The 21,879-nt window shown below is 41.3% G+C and overlaps 1 pseudogene; it reads left to right on the top strand.

Moving 5' to 3' along the window:
* LOC137497000 (uncharacterized) overlaps window positions 1-18,300 on the top strand; it is a 91,741-nt pseudogene extending 73,441 nt beyond the window's left edge.
* Window positions 18,301-21,879: the final 3,579 nt, after the last annotated feature.

Raw genomic sequence — 21,879 nt, 5'->3', positions numbered from 1 at the left:
GTGTAGCTCTCAACCAAACATGATACTCATATGACTTACTGTTTGGGAAAGAAAACAATAGAGTAAGACACCCCTAAAGGCGGGGGTTGAAAGGGGGTGAAATATTAAAATAATAGTGTAATAATAAAACATCAAAATGAATGTGATCTGAAGCAGTGAAGTGTCCACTAAGCTACCAAAGTCGTTAACATGGTCATCCGATCCTGGATTAATGAAGGTAATACGAAATGTATGATATAAACCAAACCAAACCCCATGGCACTACAGCCCTTGAAGGGCCTTGGCCTACCAAGCGACCGCTGCTCAGCCCGAAGGCCTGCAGATTACGAGGTGCCGTGTGGTCAGCACGACGAATCCTCTCGGTCGTTATTCTTGGCTTTCTAGATCAGGGCCGCTATCTCACCGTCAGATAGCTCCTCAATTCTAAGCAGGTAGGCTGAGTGGACCTCGAACCAGCCCTCAGGTCCAGGTAAAAATCCCCGACCTGGCCGGGTATCGAACCTGGGGCCTCCGGGTGAGAGAGGCAGGCACGCTACCCCTACACCACGGGACCGGCAATGTATGATTAACTGTAATAATTATATGCAATATTTACCTATACTAATATATAGAGGGGTAAAGTTTATTTGTTTGTTTGTTTGTTTGTTTGTTTGTTTGTATGTAATGGCTAATCTCAGGAACTACCGGACCGATTCTAATAATGATTTTACTAATGTGAATATACATTAGCCCTGAGGGACATGGGCTGTATTTTATTTTCAAAACAATTCGAGGGGGGGGAGGCACGGGGGAATATATAAAAATAATAGGCTAATATAGGCAAAATATCGAATCTGCCGTACAAGGACGAGGCAAAGGTCAATTTAAGCCCCTTGACGCAAAGAACAAAACTCGGTAAGCCCTACGGGCCCGAAAACCACGTTTTAAGGTCCTAAAACTAACCGTTATGGCAACACACTACCCCTGCTCTAGGAATCGGATAAAGAAATGAACTGCCGTACCCATGGCAACGTCAGCCCCAGGATTCTAAAGCAGCGAGATTTTCTACAATATATCACAAAAACCTAACATATTACAGACATACAATTTGGTATTTGGAATCTGCTTTAAAATAAAACAACACACATTTTTGTTTTCAGAAAATCCACTTAAGGGGTGAGGGGGGGGGGGAAGAAGTGAGGAAGGAGTTAGATTTTTTATATGAGGATACATATATCTCAGAAATTGAACATGTTACAGACGTTAAACTTGGTACTTTGAATCTCCTTTTAAAATAAATGAACACACTTTTTTTGGAAAATTCACTTAAGGGGGCGAAAAGGATAAAAAAATCGGGTGAATTTTTAAAATTAGTATATTCTTCTTCTACCGCTTTTATCACGCCTGTGAGGTTGATGGTGCGCACTGTGTCACACATATATATGTGGATTTGGCCCTGTTTTACGGCTGGATGCCCTTCCTGACGGCAACCCAATGTGTAGGGATGTCATTACTATTGCGTGTTCCTGTTGTGGTTGGTAATGTGGTGTGTTGAGTGAATATGAAGAGGAGAGTGCTGGAACAAATACAAACAACCTGTCCCCGAGCCAGAAGAATCACATGCGATTAAAAACCCCGACCCAGCCCGGAATCGAAGCCAGAACCCTGTGAACCTAAGACCTCAACGCTCACCACTCAGCCAAGGATTGGGGCAGTTTTTAAAATGAGTATATCTACAGTATATCTCATAAACTTAACATGTTACAGACGTGAAAATTGCTATTTGTAGTCTCCTTTAAAAATAAAGAAACACATACTTTTTGTTTTCGGAAAATCAACTTAAGCAGGAGATCGAAAATAAGTGAAGAAGGAGTTGAATTATCTTTATGAAGATTCTTATATCTCAAAAACCAAGATGTTACAGACGTGAAAATTGGTATTTGGAATCTCCTTTAGAAATAAAGAACACTTTCTTTTTCTCGACATAAAAAGACTACTGTTTCCATGTCGCATGTTCCAGATTTAGGTCTGCCAGTAGCTTGTTCATCTTAACCCCAAAAGGCAATATCAAAAACGTGGTTTACAAAGAGTTTCTGGGGTAAATGAAATGCAATTTTTCGGTGAGATTTTATACTTTACTGATTTACAGATAATGTCTTAGTGCAATACTGAGGAACAAGTCATTTTTATCAAAATACGAAATCCTCCCGAGCGAAGCCGTGGGCAACAGTTAGTCTGTCATAAATGGATTACCCAATACATTAGTCAAAAAGGTCATAGCGACAGATTACTTGAGCAGGGAATGCAGACACGCCATTTTTGCTGTAGATGGGTACATATACAGAACCACAGTGCTGCAATCAGGTGGAGGAACAAGTCAACAGGATTCTGATTAATAATCTCTCTGACTATCCGTGTTTACATTACTGTGAAGCGGAGGTCAACAAATCAGAGATGATTTTAATAAAACAGTGCGGGAAGTAACTACAGTAGTACGGTAAAGTGTAATTTTCCATACGGAAAGAAATCAATTGCGTCATAGTGTGGAATAAATATAATTTCCGATCTTTTATGCTTCACGTCCTTTTACAGTACGAAGCGTACTTGCGGATATATGTGCGATTCTTTAATTTTTATTGAACTTTCAATGATATTCGGGAAAATAATTTCTATCCGTATACATCAATTATACAAAAAATCCATCTTTTATGTCTCATACAGTTTTACCGCACGAGCTATAATAATGGCTACCTTTTTTTATTTTATTTTGTTGCTAGAGGCTTAACGTCGCATAGACACAGATAGGTCTCATGGCGACGATGGGATAGAAAAGGCCTAGGAGTTGGAAGGAAGCGGCCGTGGCCTTAATTAAGGTACACCCCCAGCATTTGCCTGGTGTGAACATGGGAAACCACGGAAAACCATCTTCAGGGCTGCCGACAGTGGGTTTCGAACCCACTATCTCCCGGATGCAAGCTCACAGCCGCACACCCCTGACCACACGCCAACTCGCCCGGTAATATAATAATGGAGATGATCAGGAATTTAGGCTTTTGTTACGAAATCCACCAACGGCAAGCATTGCTGACGTGGAATTATTATTAATTCCCTATGGTAACGAACCTGCTGGCGATGGTGGCGGGTGGTTGTTATGATATTAGCAGAAAAATCACGTGATCATTAGTACCTGTTTATCAGTAAGATAATAAAGATGACTATCGAAATGAGCAGAAGAGCATGAGGAACGATAACTCGAAAAATGGGGATAAACGGAATTATAAAAGAGAAGGTTGGACGCCTAGGCCTTGAACGGTTTAATACGTGATGGCCTACAATGTCCCTAAAATGTATCAACAATGACATTGTTAGATGAAGTGCGCTCTGTCTCTTCTGATGCCAGTCAGCTCCGCAAGACAGTGTAACTGTTGTCATCTGAAACTAACTCTTCCACGACGGGTACGACAGCTAGTGCTAGCTACAGAACTATTAAAGGTTGTAATTTATTCTGCATTGTTTTCAGCGAATTGTACGTGTCGTGTCTTTAATGATAATCTCGAAAATGTAAGTTAAACTTTTAAATAACCTGACCGCCACTCCACTTGAACCATCGATAGAAGACATCGACCTACCATCGTTGACGATGCCTGTACTTACAAGTCACTTCACCCCGTGTTTCGTGCCGTTATAAAATGTAGCAGTTTCAAGCTTCATTTTACCCTCTGTACTCAAGTGCTACTTGAGAGGGCAAAGCGCTAAGAACAAGGATATTACACAACCAAGGTGCAATGTGCTTCGTCAGTCTGTCGCAAAATGGTGGTGGAATGTTGTTCACCTCCAGACTTTCATTCCTCAATGGAGATTTCACAGCGGACGTTTTCATCCAATTACCATCTTTCTAAGCTTTCTGGTCTAATCAATACAGATTACAGCTGCAAAAGGTCCAACTGCAGCTAAATGACCGAATCCTGTTTTACATATGACCTGTAGAGTTTTAATAAATAATAATAATAATGTTATTGTTTTTATGTTCCACTAACAAACTCGTATTTTGCGGCATCGCTTTAATTATGACCATTATTAAAGTAACTTTTTAGAAGACAAAATACAGTACATACAGTAGCGAAACAAGAAACATGCGTCCGTTAACACCTTTGGAAAAAATACGTTCGTCTCCTCTGTTTTCACTGTTTACCTTCTTTTCTTCTACATACTTTTAAACAGCATTTATTTTTATTTTATTTTTTTATTTTTTATTTTTTTTTTGCTAGTTGCTTTACGTCGCACCGACACAGATATGTCTTATGGCGACGATGGGACAGGAAGGGGTTAGGAATAGGAAGGAAGCGGCCGTGGCCTTAATAAAGGTACAGCCCCAGCATTTGCCTGGTGTGAAAATGGGAAACCATTTTCAGGGCTGCCGACAGTGGGATTCGAACCTACTATCTCCCGAATACTGGATACTGGCCGCACTTAAGCGACTGCAGCTATCGAGCTCGGTACAGCATTTATTGCTTTAAGAAACACTGACATTTGAAGGATCAGAGGGAAAGACGCTTTCAGTCCACAACTTATTGCTTTTGAGTTTTTGACGCTGGTACATGGCTCAGTACCGTCCCTTTGAACCAAAAGACTCGCCGTTAGCAAAAACGCTCTCGGTCCGCTGTAATAGAGGGAGAAAAATATGGCATGAGCGGGAAGAATTTTATATTCGTTTCACTATGTATGTAGTTTCGAAACCACGCAGTCAAGATTCGTAAATGGAACTTGTCATCCACGACTTCCGGGGTTCCTTTCTTACGTGACCGGTAATGAATTCATACCCGAAAAACAACGAGGCTTCGCCGATTTTCTGATCACTAGAAGTTTGTTTTCCGGTTCACGTTCTGACGGAAATTGAACAATTTAAGGGCATTTAAAATAAGCCACATTATCTTTCTGCAAAGTGCTAGTAGTACTGGTGCCTCCCGCAGGCAGTAGCCTCCAGTGAACTTCAAGACATGTATTGTGCTGCCCTCTTGTAGCATGTACCCAACTTAACTTGTACTGTATTGTTCCTGTACACAATAACAATATTTTCGGTCGTCATCTGTTTTTTTTTTTCCTCAATGGAGGATAGAAGAAGAAAAATCTTGCTCTTGCTGTTGGATCTTTAAATTACATATTAACAGAGGAAAAAAGGAGGAAAATGTACCCTTTTGATCCGGGGTAATTCTATCGCCGTGTGGTGATAGTCACCAGTCGGTTTTGATGTATTTTATTTGTCAACTTGGGAAACTGTAAGTAACTACAATCTTCGTTTGATCCTGGAAGTATATGGATGTGATAACAGTAATTATCAGCGAACTGTTCCGTGTCGTCGGGTATATCTACACCTAAATTGTACTAAGTAAAATTCAATTATCACTGTTAGTGAAAAATTCGATTAACCAAACAGACTGAATTGCTGGTTATCTTTATTGTGAATAGGTTATAAACTTTCGTGGGGCTTTTATATAATTATTCATAAAATGATTTTGGGTTGTTAACCACTCTAAAGATGTTCTTTTAATTCGAAAATTAATGTATTCAAAGATTTTGTGACAAGTTCGTCTCCATACTTCTACTATACCTTCGAGAGTACGTCTTAATTTTAAAAGGGGGTATTATGCATTAGTCCTGTCTGGAAAATCTTTAATATCTTACTATACGAAGCATTGTGTGAAAATGGGAGAATGTACGAGTAGAAAAAATGTTTTCAAATGACTGGTTCTAGCTTTGGTTGATTATCTTGTAAGGGTAGCCATTTTCTTGGTCATGTGACCGGTTACCTTGGTTACATTCACAACCCTTGGTTGGTGAATGTAATTATTATATTTTGACATTTGACGTCTGATACGACTGTTGCTGGTGGACATATGACGTGAGTTGAGTGTTTTTTGTTCTGGTTGGGTATGTGAATCGGAGTTCGTGCTTCGTATTTCTGCGGTTCTTGGTGTTCTAAAGTATTAACATTTTAAACTAAATAATTAGTTTACTCGGTGAGTTTTATTTCTAATTTCTCCTCTATGTTTTATTTTAATTACGCTCGTCTGATCTGCTCTTGGTGCTTTTTGGGGATCAGTAACTTGGCTTTTCTGATTTATGCTGATGAACTTCTGAAGTAGTCATAGAAAAACATTTTCTACTCTACTACCATAGTGTAATCAAACCAAGATTTTAGGATTGGAACTTTCTTTAAGTACTACGTTTCCTAATTTACCCTGAAATATATTCCAGATTTATCCTACGATATGAATAGTGAAAGCAGTTTCTTTTGATTTTAATTTGAATCTAACTTGATGTCCAAGGCTTCCTAATTTAATTTAATCTTCCCTGTGTCTTATATGCAGGACTTATTATTTGATTTGTGTCAACCTTTTCTTTCCTATTATTAAAGTTCCTGTTTAACTTAAGTCAGTTGTTTTATTTTAGTCAGTATTAACTTCTTTTACTTAGTAGTAAATTATTTATTCTTTATCCACCTGACCTTGGTGGGCCCTTGTATCTTCCACGTGTTGCTGCGACCTTCTATTGGGTATTTCCGTGTTTATACTACCCATGGTCGTGCAAATACTATCGTAATATACCTCCTTGAAAGTACGCGATAACGTCATATTAGCTCTCAGCATCACTGTTACTTGTTAACTGTTCCTCACAAACTACAAATGCTGTATTGCACAGTCAATGTTGTACAAAATTCGAGTTACAGAGTATTTTTGCTTTAAGGGAGGAAAAGTTTGCTTCAAGAAATCGAAAAATTCGTGTAACCGAATTTCGAGTGATAGAGAGATAAATACACGCGAATAATAGGACAAACGGCCGGAAAATTGAAGTTACTTCGAGATACTGAAAAGTCGAGGAATGGAGGTTCGAGATATCGAAGTTCGACTGTATTATAAGATACTTTGTTCATTATTTTTAATTTCATTTGTTTTATAAGATTTTAGTGATTCCATTATGGCTAAATGAAATGAAATGTCGTATGGCTTTTAGTGCCGGGATATCCCAGGACGGGTTCGACTCGCCAGGTGCAGGTCTTTCTATTCGACGCCCATAGGCGACCTGCGCGTCGTGATGAGGATGAAAATGATGATGAAGACAACACATGCACCCAGGCCCCGTGTCATTGGAATTAACCAATTAAGGTTAAAATCCCCGACCCGGTCGGGAATCGAACCCGGGACCCTCTGAACCGAAGGCCAGTACGCTAACCGTTCAGCCAACGAGTCGGACATGGCTAAATTACCAGCTTCGACGCAATAATAATAGTATAAATGATACAAAGATATATATTAATGTCAGTATTTAGAAATTTTCATGAATTTCAAAAAAAAAGTTGTTTTTTAAAAACATGGACGTGATGAAACGAAAGTACACATGGGCTTCGTAACTACCCATGGGGGGGAAGAGAGACTGAAAAATATGAACAGTTTATCTGTAACAAAATGGTTGCACATCAGTGTAGTAGGAGAACCGTATCGAAATTCCTGCACTGATGATAACATTTGAACTTTTATCGATAATGGCAATGCAATTCGTATGAGATCTGCTCGCTGACAAAGGTTGAGTTTAACAGAATAGCAAACGCACTATTTAAACTTACTGTATTCATGCTGCACATGTTTATACACTGAACTGATTTCCATAGTGAATTTCGTTCATTGTCTGTTTTGTATTTTAACTTTAGGGTGTGTTCTAATCCAGATGTTTCCCGGAAATTGTATAATTAAGAGTGGCCTTCTGAACTCTGCGTTGGTGTGCTATCGTAGCCAGGTGTTATGAGAGACGCGGCCAGCGAAGTAGAGTTTGCCTGCAGAGAGCGCGAAGCCGCACTCTTTTGTTAACGCAGCATCTCATTAAGCCGGGGAGTGGTGATATTGAACAGTTCCCTCTCTCGCTCTCTCTCTTCTACCCTTACTGCCATGTAATTGAAAGGTAAATGCCGGTCTCTCACTCTGACTTGTGATATATTCATGAAATGTCAACGTTTCTCTAGACTTTCAAACTGCAATACTAGCATAGCCTACTGCTTTTGCACTGTTATTATCTTACCAAGCGTATTCAAATTTCAGTAAAATGAAGATAGAATCTTGAGGTGTTTGTTCCGAGGGTACGAAATGAACTTTTCATCTCGCTGTACACACTTAACGACCGTCAAAAGCTAAAGAACTGACTTAGGTTTATTGATGACGTTCCGTAGCAGAGATAACAGAATTCGTACATACTATTTCATCGCCTTTCAAGACTTGCGATATCACACTTGGCAGTATCTTGAGCAGGACAATTATTCTGCACTAATAGGAAGATTGAAGTATTGCAATTCGCTCTAGGACGGCTACGCAAGGACACGTGTGTCGTGGAGCGCTGTTGTCTCTTTCATCAGGAGCTATCTGAGGTATGTATCTAAATATTATATACACTTTAGCCCGCTGACTGGTGAAGTAAGCAGATTCGGTATTTCTAACGTTTGCTCGAAAGTCGATTTCTGCCATTTTCTCAAACAAAGCTTAAAAAGATACTGTAACAACACGAAACAGAAGGAATTTCGCCATTTCCTTTACGTCGCACCGACACAGTTAGGTCTTATGGCGACGATGGGACAGGGAGGGGCTAGGAGTTGGAAGGAAGTGGCCGTGGCCTTAGTTAAGGTAGAACCCCAGCATTTGCCTGGTGTGAAAATGGGAAACCACGGAAAACCATTTTCAGGACTGCCGATAGTGGGGCTCGAACCCACTATCTCCCGAATACTGGATTCTGGCCGCACTTAAGCGACTGCAGCTATCCAGCTCGGTGAAGGAATTTCGAAAAGGCTGTTCCTTATAATAGCAGAAGCACAATAATGATGAGAAAATACTCTATAGAGAAATTTAAGTCAATGATAATTAGAAGAAGAAGAAACCATAGATGAATAAACAGTTTGAAATTAATATCATCACAAATTGACTATGCTTTTTGTTTTGTTTTTGCTAGAGATTTAACGTCGCACTAACGAAGGTTTCCGGCGACGCAAGGATGGAAAAGGGCTAGGATTGGGAAGATAGTGGTCGTGACCTTAATTAAACTACTCTGTGTAAACAACAAATTCATAATCGAAAAAAAAAAAAAAAAAACAGTGGTCATAACCTTCCATGCTGACTTCGAATTTCTTGGCGAGGATGTGTATCTCCGTTCTATAAAAAAAAAAAAACCAAACCACATAGCGCAACAACCCCGAAGGGCCACGGCCTACCAAGCGACCACTGCTCGGCCCGAAGGCCTCCAGATTACGAGGTGTCGTGTGGTCAGCACGACGAATCTTCTCGATCGTTATTCTTGGCTTTCTAGACGCGGGCCACCATTTCACTGTCATATGGCTGAGGCTGAGTGGACCTCGAACCAACCCTCAGATCCACGGAAAAATTCCTGACCTGGATGGGAATCGAACGCGGGGCCCCCTACACCGCGGGGCCAGCGTCCGTTCCATACACACCCTCTTTTTCTTGTCTGAAATGCACACATGTCTCACCGCGGCTTAGAAATGCATTGCCTTTTACAGTGTAACGCTGAAGGTAATCCAGAGAACCATAAACCTTGTTGTTTTGTGTTCGGGTGTCAATGATGGCGGAACCCACCGTGAGCACAATTTGCAATCATCTAGCCGGTGTCCGGCGATGGCATGCGTGCCGATTCGGATACCCATCTACTGTGCTATATCTGCGATGCGCACCCCACTATTGCTGCGAGCCGATGTCGCGATTTGCAGGATACTGTCTTCTGTAGTCGACGTTGATGGCCTTCCTGTCCGGTCAGCATCACCCAGGTGTGTGCGGTCTTGTTCGAATTGTTGACACCATTTCATAATCATGGCTCGACGTGACATTGCATTTGGCCCATACACCGCCACAATTATACGGTTAATTTCAGTGCAGTAGGGACGGTTTACCCATAAAATGCTACCATTCAGCGTATGGACAATTTACCAGTACTACAGCACAAGTGTCGCTGCAGGAAGCCGTGGACAAATTCACTATTCGGACAATGCGCCACGCTTGTTGCGCAATGCTCTCTAGTTCGAGCGACATGTGTAACATTTTGAATGCCCCTCATATTGAACTAGCCCATACTAGGACACATGGTCCACACTGCATACTATATCTCGCCAGAAAAGCATCTGGGCAACAAAAATAAATATCTAACACTTGACTAATTTGGTAATCGATCAAACAGTTCTATAGAAATTATAAATTTCATGAAGAAATTGCAAGTACAGTACCCGCTTCGCCAGAGTGACTCTCCGAGTCAATGGGACACGCTATCCTTCAACAAAATAACAACGTCACTAAGCAATGGGCAGGTAAACTAACAGTCTACTTTAGCGTACAAGCGTTAAAAGCTGAGCAAACTTGTTGATATAATAAAACGACGTGATTACACCATCATCTCAGTTTGCAACCTACTCCCTACAGCTACGAATCTCACGGGTCGACGTGTACACGAATTAGGAAGTAATTCACCTTCTGTAACAACTACCACCGTCGTCACGACAAATAAGCGCCGTAATATTACTTGCTTTTCAATTGAAACAAGTGAGACAATCTCTCAGATCCTAGCCCTAAACCAGAGCACTATACCGATATTATATACAGAATGTTACGAAATTTCAGGGATGATGGAGGACGGAAATGGATCAATTTGAGATAAGGAACCATATTCCGTAAACGTTCGAGTCAAAGTTAAGCAAAATTCTACTCATTTAAGTCCGTTTACCTGCACAAGCGTGGGTTGGCGACCACGGAGCCCTTAGCTGAGTTCTGGCATTGCTTCCACTTACTTTTGCCAGGCTCCTCACTTTCATCTATTCTATCCGACCACTCTTGGTCAACTCTTGTTCTTTTTCGACCCCGACGATATTAGAGCATTCGAGGCCTAGGGAGTCGTTTATTTTCACGCCCTTTGTGGCCCATGTCTTTCTTTGGCCGATAACATTTTTCGAAGTGTCGGACCCGTTCCATGTTTTCCCTCTGATTAGTGTTAATAGAAGATGGTTGCCTATTTGTACTTCCTCTTAAAATAATCACCACCACCACTGTGTTCCATCTAGTTTACTCTACAAAGCGTCGATAACAGTGGAGTTATAGGAGGATAGAGTGGCTAGTCCTATGCTCAGCCATCTTCCCCACCCCCAGGAATTAACGTAGTAGTCTTTTTTGGTGTAGGCTGAGTGAACCTCAGTCATATGCCTCTCTAGTACTGCAAATCTCTTTTTTTAAAGTTTAGCCTTCCTGGTCGGGAATCGAACTCACGACCTTACGGGTGAATCGAGCATGCCTTTATCGTCCCGACTAGGCCTACTCCGATAGTCACGTACGATGCCGACGCCAATATGTCAGCTGAGAATTTACAAACTGACCTAAAACGCTGTTAGACAGCAAGTCTAGGAATACATATGAACAAACAACGTTACTATTTTTTATTCAATTATAATTTTCACGGTATGATCACGAAAGCCTCACAATACGACTGAAGGTGTCATCAAGATGACCACATGATACTCCAATATCTGTAGGCCATCTGACTGGACACCAGTTATCTATATAAGCCAACACCCTAAATCTATGCGCCACAGATTTCTCTGATGGTTTTCTTGTACACCTTGCATTAATGTCCATAACACTGACTCTGATATAAGCTATTTCAGAGAGAGAGAGAGAGAGAGAGAGAGAGAAAGAGAGAGAGGGGGGGGGGTTCTCACGGTACAGCATAGAGTGTAATGCAAGGGGACGCGGAAAAACTTCACCTACCAGATTTTGATCTTTATGAATACACAGTTGTGTTTTTGCTTAGTTGAGAGAATGATATATATTTTAATAATCTCATTCTTAACTGACATTCACACGTTGTTAATGAACACGCTTTCATATTCTTTATTATTTCGTGTTTTGGCAGTAGTACTGCCTTTAAGTCATGCTTTCGAGTGTTAAAAGCAATCTAAATGAACTAAGAAACATGGATGTGAACTGGTTAGAACTAAAATTAGTGACAAACTTTCTGAAGTGAAGTGCAATTTGAAATCTTCGATACCTTTGAGTAGTACAAAGACAAGATTATATAAAACTGTTGGATGTACTTTAGGGATATTATTTAGTTTTCGTGTAAGTGAAATTTCTGAATTTGTGCTTTTCTTCGAAGAGGGCTTCATTTTGTTTTATGATACGCGAATAAACATGTACTTGTTAAATTCGTCTTCTTCTTTTCGTTATTATTATTATTATTATTATTATTATTATTATTATTATTATTATTATTATTATTAGCGTGTGGTGCCTCCGGAGAGGCCTGGTGCAGGTTTCTGGAGTTGACACCCTATAGGCGACCTGCGCGTCTGCGAAGATGGAGCCCTACCTATGATGAATTATAATGCTGAAGACGGCACACACACAAACACACAACCCCCAAGCCATCGGAATTAACCAATGAAGGTTAAAATTCCTAATCCGGCCGATAATCGAGCCCGGGATCCCTTCAACCAAAGGCCGGCACGCTAACCATTTAGCCATGGAGCCGGACATTATATTATTATTATTATTATTATTATTATCATTATTATTATTATTATTAGTTAGTTAGTTAGTTAGTTAGTTAGTTAGTTAGTTAGTTAGTTAGTTAGTTAGATAGATAAGCCCAAACAGAAGACCTCGTGAGCCAATATTTTGGGTAAAGAATAGTAGTTCGAAGTAAGGAACAATAAACAAGCACCAGAAATTTTATATTCCACAAGGGGAGAGTGACAAAAGAAGTTTGCGGACCACTGTGCTATTTAAACAATACTTGAAGACTATTCGAAAAAATAATGATGATGATGATGATGCTTGTTGTTTTAAGGGGCCTAACATCGAGGTCATCGGCCCCTAATGGTACGAAATGAGACCAAATGCAATGACAAAATAAAAATACGCACAAAATCCTCCACTGACCAGAATTCAAAACGTGAAGACGAAAAAATGAACGGATGGATATGAAGCTAAAAACAATCAGTGGGGACGACCCGCAATGCCTCAGTCTCAGAAACTGACGGAAAACAATAGCAATACTGACCAAGGGGCTGGTCCCATAGCTCAATACTAAATCGATGATGCTTGCAAGCTAAAGGGGTCCAAAATATAGGTCATCGCACTCTCATAATGGTACTTAACGCTTGGAAAGTACAACCATGGTATTTGACATGGTGCGGTACTAATCAACAGTATCGTAGACTCACGGTATTCCACACATTATGGTACTACTCACAGGTAATGAAATTCGCACAGGTAATACAGACCTATGGTGTTTCACACATAGCGGCGCCATTTACAAGCAACGCAAACCTATGGTTTTCATCACATACGTGTACTAACCACAGGGACTCGTACTATCCCGTGGTGTTCCTTATATAGTGGGTACTAATCATAGGCAAGCCAGAACCCTGGTGTCACTCATATAGTGCTACTAATCACAGGTACCGTAAAAGCCTGACCGCACGGTGCTCCTGATTGCTACTAATCACAAACCTATTTGGTACCTAACACAGTGGTACTACGCGCAAGTAATAACGACCCATGGTGTTCCCCGCGTGGTGGTACTAATCACAAGTAGTTTCATGGTTCTAATCCAATCATCCCTTGGTCGCCCCTTTTAGTCGCCTCTCACGACAGGCAGGGGATACCGTGGGTGTAATATTCGTCTGCCTCCCCCACCCACAGGGGGTAGTGTATTCGAAAAAAAAAGTATAGTCGTTGCGTTTATCACGTAAGCTTCCATTAGATTCTGTACTTGGTATTCTGAAAGCGAAATAAAATAATAAAGAGGAAGCAAGTCCGCCTGTCACCCGGCGGGCCCGGTTTCGATTCCCGGCCGGGTCGGGGGTTTTAATTGCACATGATTAATATCCCTGGCCTGGGGAATGGGCGTTTGTGTCGGCCTTAATGTTCATTTCCTCACATTCAACACTTTACACTTCCGCAATTTCCAAATACACGCAGGTTCATAACATATGGTGCAAAGTAAGGGCAAAAGATCTCCTTAGGTCGACGCCCCGAATAAATATCATTAAAAAAAGAAGCAGCAAGGTGTTTAAAGTTTTTCATTTTCCACTCTCAAAACAAATAGCGAACCACAGACTTGTTGAGGACAGTATCATGATCATAGGCACGGGACCTACAATTTTTCGTTGATTGTGAATGACAAGCACGCGACTTTTCATTTCAAAAATCCCACGTGCAGAATATAAAAATATACAAGTGACTGCTGTCTTATCACTGCTGGTACAGTACAACTTCAAAGATGTTTTGAAGCTTCAGGCAAGTCAAGAAGTTATCAAAAGGAATGCCACCTTTAATCTGAGTTACGTGGAAAGGGACGAAATGAAATAATGTTCTTCTTCCGCCACTTTTCCCACGCCACGATGGGGTCGCGGGTGCGAACTCCATCGAACATGTGAACATGGTTAGATGCCCTTCCTGACGCAACCCCATGCTCGCCACTTCCCACTCCCCGGGCGAGTTGGCCGTGCGGTTAGCGGCGCGCGGCTGTAAGCCTGCATCCGGGAGATAGTGGACTCGAATCCCACTGTCGGCAGCCCTGAAGATGGTTTTCTTCGGTTTCACATTTTCACACCAGGCAAATGCTGGGGCTGTACCTTAATTAACACCACGGCCACGTCCTTCCAACTCCTAGGTCTTTCCTATCCCATCGTCGCCATAAGACCTATCTGTGTCGGTGCAACGAAAAGCCACTAGCAAAAAAAAAACAACAACAACAACTATACGCCATTTCACGTACCGATATATAATAACTGATTCATTCGTTCTGTAGTTTATAACATTTCTTTCCATACAGTATTCATTGTGCTTCTACCTTTCGGGCTTATCTGGATCTTATCATTTTCAAACGATCTTGCCCAAGATACTGCTACATACAACTGGTCGTGACTGAATACAGGTCCAGGTAAGTAGACACCCACTTTTTCAAGAGATTGCCCCTGCGCTTTTTTACTGGTAATGGTCATGCAGAAGGCTAGTAGACTTAGTACCTTCCCGTTAGTGCGTACGTCGATGTTTTCTATTACCAGCATGTACGTTATTAGCAAAGTTCTTCCCCCTGGGGAAGGTCAGAGAGTCAACTAGTATTTAGCACAGAATAATATTCTTCCATGATCAGAGGAAGTGTATAATCTCTGGCTTGACAGATATAATCAAACATGGCTGCGTGCAATGACATTACTAAGAATGAAAATCATACAATCAGAATATTAATTAAGGTGTTAGTCGCTTAGCAACCTGCTAAGTACAGAATGTATTGCGGGTTAAGCCATCACCTGCAATTATTGGAGTGATCATTTAAAGATTTGTATTTTTTTTTTATTTTTTTTTGCTAGGGGCTTTACGTCGCTCCGACACAGATAGGTCTTGTGGCGACGAGGGATTTGATTTTATGATTACTCAAAGCTGGCTGAACTTAGAGACCTACCAATGTCTCATGATTCATCGGTAGGTAATTCCGGAGAAAATAAAAGAAAAATGAAGCAAGTTGGTCCAGTAGAACAGACGGATGGACTTGCCAAAGCTGTTTGGTAAACTCTTTTAATATATAGATAATAACAATAATAATAACACCAACTTGTGACCATGCGGTTAGGGACGCGCAGCTGTGAACTTGCATCCGGAAGATAGTGAGTTCAAACCCCAATGTTGGCAGCCCTGAAGTTGATTTTTCGTGGTTTACCATTTTCACACAAGGGAAATGCTGGGGCTGTATCTTAGTTAAAGCCACGGCCACTTTCTACCCATTCCTAGTCCTTTCCTATCCCACCGTCGCCATAAGACCTATTTGCGTCGTTGCGACGTAAAGCAAATTGAAAAAAAAAATCTTGCTCCGAGAATGAAATTTACGCAAAGTGTTTTCTGATTTGACAGCAAAATCGCCCATAATCGTTTACTAAATAGAAATTTAAACCAACGGTGAACAGATAACAGGGTTCAATGATTAAGTTACCACAAGTACTGTATTCGCTAAAGCAAATGTGGATAAACACTCGCTTTACATACCAGCCGTATGTGGCAAACGTTCGACAGAACTAATTCAAAACGTTAAAACAGAGATTACCTACTTAAATATAGCCATTAAATAATAGCCATGTCCAATATACCTCTATACTCTCCAACAGCATGTTGTTAATATAATGGGTGGTCAAATTTCTTCATGTCAGCATTAATGGCATGTCTGGTACACAAATGATGATAAATTTTAAATCAATAGATTTAGCACTCGGAGAGAAGTTAAAAAAAAATATAGGGTCTATGCTATGCTATGTGATGATATATGATATGACCTTAGTGAGGAATTATTATACATCACATTGTAGCATACCTTGCTTTACTTTGCCAGGTTAAAACGGTCTCCATCCCATAAACTGAGCATCAATAAACATCGCCGATCAGTTTGATAACGACCGAGAAAATGGCTGCGCGGTTTGTGTGACGTAGCTATCAGCTTGCATTCGGGAGGTAGTGGGTTCGAACCTCACTGTCAGCAGCTATTAAGATGGTTTCCGTGGTTTTCCATTTTCACACCAGGTAAATGCTGGGGCTGATCCTTAATTACGACCAACGCCACTTCTCTCCCACTCCTAGCCCTTTCCCATCCCATCGTAGCCGTAAGACCTATCTGTGTCGGTGGGACGTTCGGCAAATTGAAAAAAAACAATTATTCAAGAAACATCTTTTAGAGTTTTATCAGAAATGACCAAATGATCCAGCATGGTGGAATATTGTTAGAAAAATGTCTGGCTTCGAAGTTCGAAGGATGAAGCCTCGACTACTGCGACAGATGCCAGGCATGATATATACTGAACATGGATATTCCCGATTAGTTAAACCACTGGCCTGCACGGAGCAGCGAGATTTTAACCTCGAAGCAGGACACATTAAAACGCGGAAATGATCAAATGTATTTGGGATGAGCTATAGAAGTAACAGCAACAAACAAAATAGACAAGAGTATGTATTTCTTATTAATGAACAGTATTGCAGATGATTATATCTTACTTTTCAATACTTGATGAAACATGTGACAGCCATAATCGCCATTTTGCATTGCTGATTTCGAGGCTTGAGGATTGTTCCACGTACGATATTAGTAGATATCGGGCATGGTTGGAAATCGATACTTGGAAAAACAACAGTACTGTAATGTATGTCATTAGGATACAGTTACGTCACGTGTAATTAGTTTATTATAGTACGATCGAACAGAAAAGTATTATTGATGTAGTACGGTTGACAGTTCATTATTTTGTTCCCCACGTAAGAATAAGCGAATGGGTCTACGAGAGAGCCGGCAACCTAGCACTGCAAGTCGCATATGATTGCTGTGACTGAAACAGCTTTCCACTTGGAAACTTCTGTAGCAAAATATTCTCCTGTCCCTCGCCATCAGCCAATGCAGACCAAACATCTTAACGTTTGAGGCGTGCGCTCCGTTAGCCAGTTGCAGCTGTGTGACTGCCTTTAAGTGCAGTGCTACGTGCCGATTGTAAAACAAAAAGTAGGGGGAAGGGGGAGAAGCTTTATTATTATTATTATTATTATTATTATTATTATTATTATTATTATTATTATTATTATTATTATTATTATCAGGTTATTAATCCACAAGCAATCGAAACCATTCTCGTAGACGTTGAGGACCTGTCGCGAGTGGCAAGATTCAAGTATCTTGGCTCCACGATCACTGATGATAGCCGACTTGTCGAAGAGGTCAATATGAGGATATCCACAGCCTGGGTGAAATGGAGAACAAGCGGCGTCACTTGCGACCGGAGGATGAAAGATAATCTCCAATCAAAAATCCATCGTACTGTCATCCGACCTGTTGCCAATGTATGGTTGCGAATGTTGGCCAACTACGACTGAGACAGAGCGTTGACTGGGTGTCATGCAGACCAAGATGCTGAGGTGGACAGCTGGCGTCACTAAACTGGATCGCATCTCCAATGAATCCATCAGGGAGAGATTTGGTATTGCACAGATTCAGGAAAACATGCGCGAGACTCGTCTACGATGGTCTGAACATGTACTAAGGGGAGACGCCGACACTATCGCGAAGACGGGTTACATGGTACAAGACGCCGGTAGGAGGCCAAATGGACGGCCAAAACAGCGATGGCCCGATACCCTTCACAAAGATCTGAAGAGTATCAATCTCCACCTTGGCATGGGCCAGGAGAACACTAAATGGAGACAACGAATCCATGTAGCGGACCCCGCCAGCGGGAAGGACAAACGCTGAAGAAGAAGAAGAAGATTAATGTGTGTTTAAAATACGTACAATCACTAACTACGCTGCATTGTATTCATTGTACTCACTATTTCGAAAGGACAAGAGAAAAATTACAGAACATGCATTCTCGTCACAGTTTTTGAAGTATGTTGGGTTACTTTGAATGTGTCCATTTCATGTTTTCCTTCCTTTCATTTCTCACACACTTATACTGCTTTACTAGGTTCACGTATCTATTTCTCATAAATGTCCGAACTCTTCTTGCGGGGTTCTTTTGTTTCTTTTCTGTGTGTTATTTTGTTTTCTTTCACAGTTCCGTGGTAGACTGTATAATTCTTTCAGAACAGGCTGATAGTAGTGATCGAAAAAATGGAAGAGATTCCCAAGAGAAACAGAGGCACAATTTTTTCTACTTCAGAAAAAAACGAGGACACACGGGAAAAATAATACAGGCGGAATTTACTAGCACTCAATGAGTACGTGACAGTGCGAACTAACAAGCAATTTAAACAGTTGTGCAGACACTTTTAGAGACCATTTAGCTAAGCGTAGCTTTTGATACTCCAACGCTGTCTCCGACTATTATATGAAATGACCCTGTAGCTTAAAATATTAATGCAATTAATACTTGCACTATTGAAAAGAGAGAGAGACACACACTTGTTTCTGTCTGTTGTGTATTCAAACTGTCGCGAATTTCATTGATAATCTATAACGACGGTTTTTGACAATCATATTTTTTCTGGTAAAATACACGGGCCAGGATAGCTCAGTGCAGTTAACACATGTCAATTCAGCCACATCAATGGATTATAGCAGGGTGTCTTCGAATTGATCTCTAAAATGCTAATTCTAACTTTCTCACCTCAAACAATCAATCTATTGAAACCAATTCGTAGCACATACATTAAAAGCCTTGGCCTGCCAAGATGGTTGCTGTCAAGCAACACAGCCTGCAGATATTGCAGTGTACGTGATCAGCACGGCAACATCCTCAGCTGTATTACTCTATTTTTTTTTTCAATTTTTGCTTTACGTTCCACCGTCACAGATACGTCTTATGGCGACGATGAAACAGGAAAGATCTAGGAATGGGAAGGAATGGCCATGGCCTTAACTAAGGTACAGCCTCAGCATTTGCCTGGTGAAAAATGGCAAACCATGGAAAACCATCTTCAGGGCTGCCGACAGTGGTGTCCGACCCACTATCTCCCGAGTGCAAGCTCACTGCTGCGCTCCCCTAACCGCAGGGTCAAGTCGCCCGGTGCTCGGATTTCTTGACCGAGTTTTCTGCCTCTTATATGAGACAACGCTTCAGTTGAATTCACACGGAAATTGAATCTGGGATTACCGTGTAACAGACAGACACGCTACCCATACAATTCATTTCAAGCAAATGGTACGACAGTATCTTCCTCATAGGCTGCGGCTATATCCTTCCTAATCCAGAGTTAATTAATCTATACTAATATAATACAAGCCGGAAGGACGTGGGTTCGATTCCCTGTCAGGAAGTCGTAAAATTTAAGAAACGAGATTTCCACTTCTGGAGGTATACATGGCCCTGAGGTTCACCCACCCTACATTAAAAATGAGTACCAGGTTAATTCCTGCGGGCAAAGGCGGCCTGGTGTAGGTAGAGCTAACCACTCTATCTCACTAAGTGCCGAGGTTACGGATAGTTGAAGCCTTTACCTTCTACCTCTCCAAAGACATTCATGGCCTGTATGGAGATGACGTTTTTACTTTAATATAATACAAGAACGAAAGTGTGTAAATTTGTTTATATATAGAACAGTATTGCCAAATCAAGAAACAATACTTCGGACAATAGGACTCAAAAAAATTCGGAAGATGTTTATAAATATGTCAGTGTTGGTAAAGTTAATTAAAATTACATTACATCGAGAACCCTTTTAGAATAACTTGACTGTCCTTGTATTTATATCTTCGTGCAGGCAGCAGTCATTTAATACTGTCTACCACCGAGCTGCTGCTTTTCAGTATGAAAATCCACAGCCTGTTTCCAGTCATTCGACCGGGTCAGGAATGGAATGAATGAAGCCCCCATCTAGCGACGAGGATGGGAATTGCACCGCCTGCCGAAGCCTGTCGCACTCCTCTGGGACAATGATTAATGAATGACAGATGAAATGAAATGATATTGGAGAGTGTTGCTAGAATGAAAGATGACAGGAAAAATCGGAGTAACCGGAGAAAAACCTGTTCTGCCTCCGCTTCGTCCAGTACAAATCTCACATGGAGTGACCGGGATTTGAAGCACGGAACCCAGCGGTGAGAGGCCGGTGCGCTGCCACCTGAGCCAAGGAGGCTCGACACTTTTCAGTATCGCCTTAGTTAATAAAGCCGTTTTAAGCTTTTTTCTGTCTGTCGAACATAAAATACAAATTTATAAAACACTAATACATACTGACTTTCTGTTTTAGTGGTTTATAACTGTTTATTGTTTTATTTGTTTTTTTACTTTATGCTTTTTCCTCTTCGTCCCCGCCTTTATAGACGTCGAACGACGATGAAAGTCTGTTGCAGCTTTCAAAACCTAGATAATCGATAACCCTTGGAATAACATGATTTGTCTTGTATTTATATCTTCGTGCAAGCAGCAGTCATTTAAGACTGTCTACAACCGAGCTCGATAGCTATAGTCGCTTAAGTGCGGCCAGTATCCAGTATTCGGGAGATAGTGGGTTCCAACCCCACTGTCGGCAGCCCTGAAGGTGGTTTTCCGTGGTTTCCCATTTTCACACCAGGCAAATGCTGGGGCTGTACCTTAAGTAAGGCCACGCCCGCTTCCTTCCCACTCCTAGCCCCTTTCTGTTCCATCGTTGCCATAAGACCTACCTGTGTCGGTGCGAAGTAAAGCAACTTGTAAAAAAAAAAAGATACTGCCTACATGCGGGGAACTCGTTCCACTGCTGGCACGTTAAAGACCCGTTCTGAAGCAGCTGAAGGAAAATTAAACTTATTATAGCATTAAAGCGCAAAGGATTATATTTCTACTAGTTTTTTCGCCAGTTGCTTTACGTCGCACCGACTCAGATAGGTCTTATGGCGACGATGGGACAGGAAAGGGCTAGGAGTGGGAAGGAAGCGGCCGTGGCCTTAATAATGATATTTCTATGAATATTGAATTTTCACGAACGCATAGTACTCAAATAGACTTTCAACGTATTAGGTAATGTTCAGTACATTCAATGCATATAGAAGACATGTTAATTACATAACAAAAATGACCGGGCGAGTTGGCCGTGCGGTGAGGAGCGTGCAGCTGTGAGCACGCATCCGGGAGATAGTGGGTTCGAACCCCACTGTCGGCAGCTCTGAAGATGGTTTTCCATGGTTTGCCATTTTTCACCAGGCAAATGCTGGGGCTGTTTCTTAATTAAGGCCACGGTCGCTTCCTTTCGATTCCTAGGCCTTTCATGTCCCATCGTCGCCATAAGGCCTATCTGTGTCGGTGCGACGTAAAGCAAATAGAAAAAAATGGACAATCGCACGACAATGGAATCCGAGCCCACAATCTTCCGATTTCGCGTCGGATTATGACGTTCTGCTATGACGTTCTAG

This window comes from Anabrus simplex, chromosome 1, assembly GCF_040414725.1.
Source record: "Anabrus simplex isolate iqAnaSimp1 chromosome 1, ASM4041472v1, whole genome shotgun sequence".
Taxonomy (NCBI): Eukaryota; Metazoa; Arthropoda; class Insecta; order Orthoptera; family Tettigoniidae; genus Anabrus; species Anabrus simplex.
The sequence above is the reverse complement of the archived record's forward strand: the minus strand, read 5'-3'. Positions and strand labels throughout refer to the sequence as shown.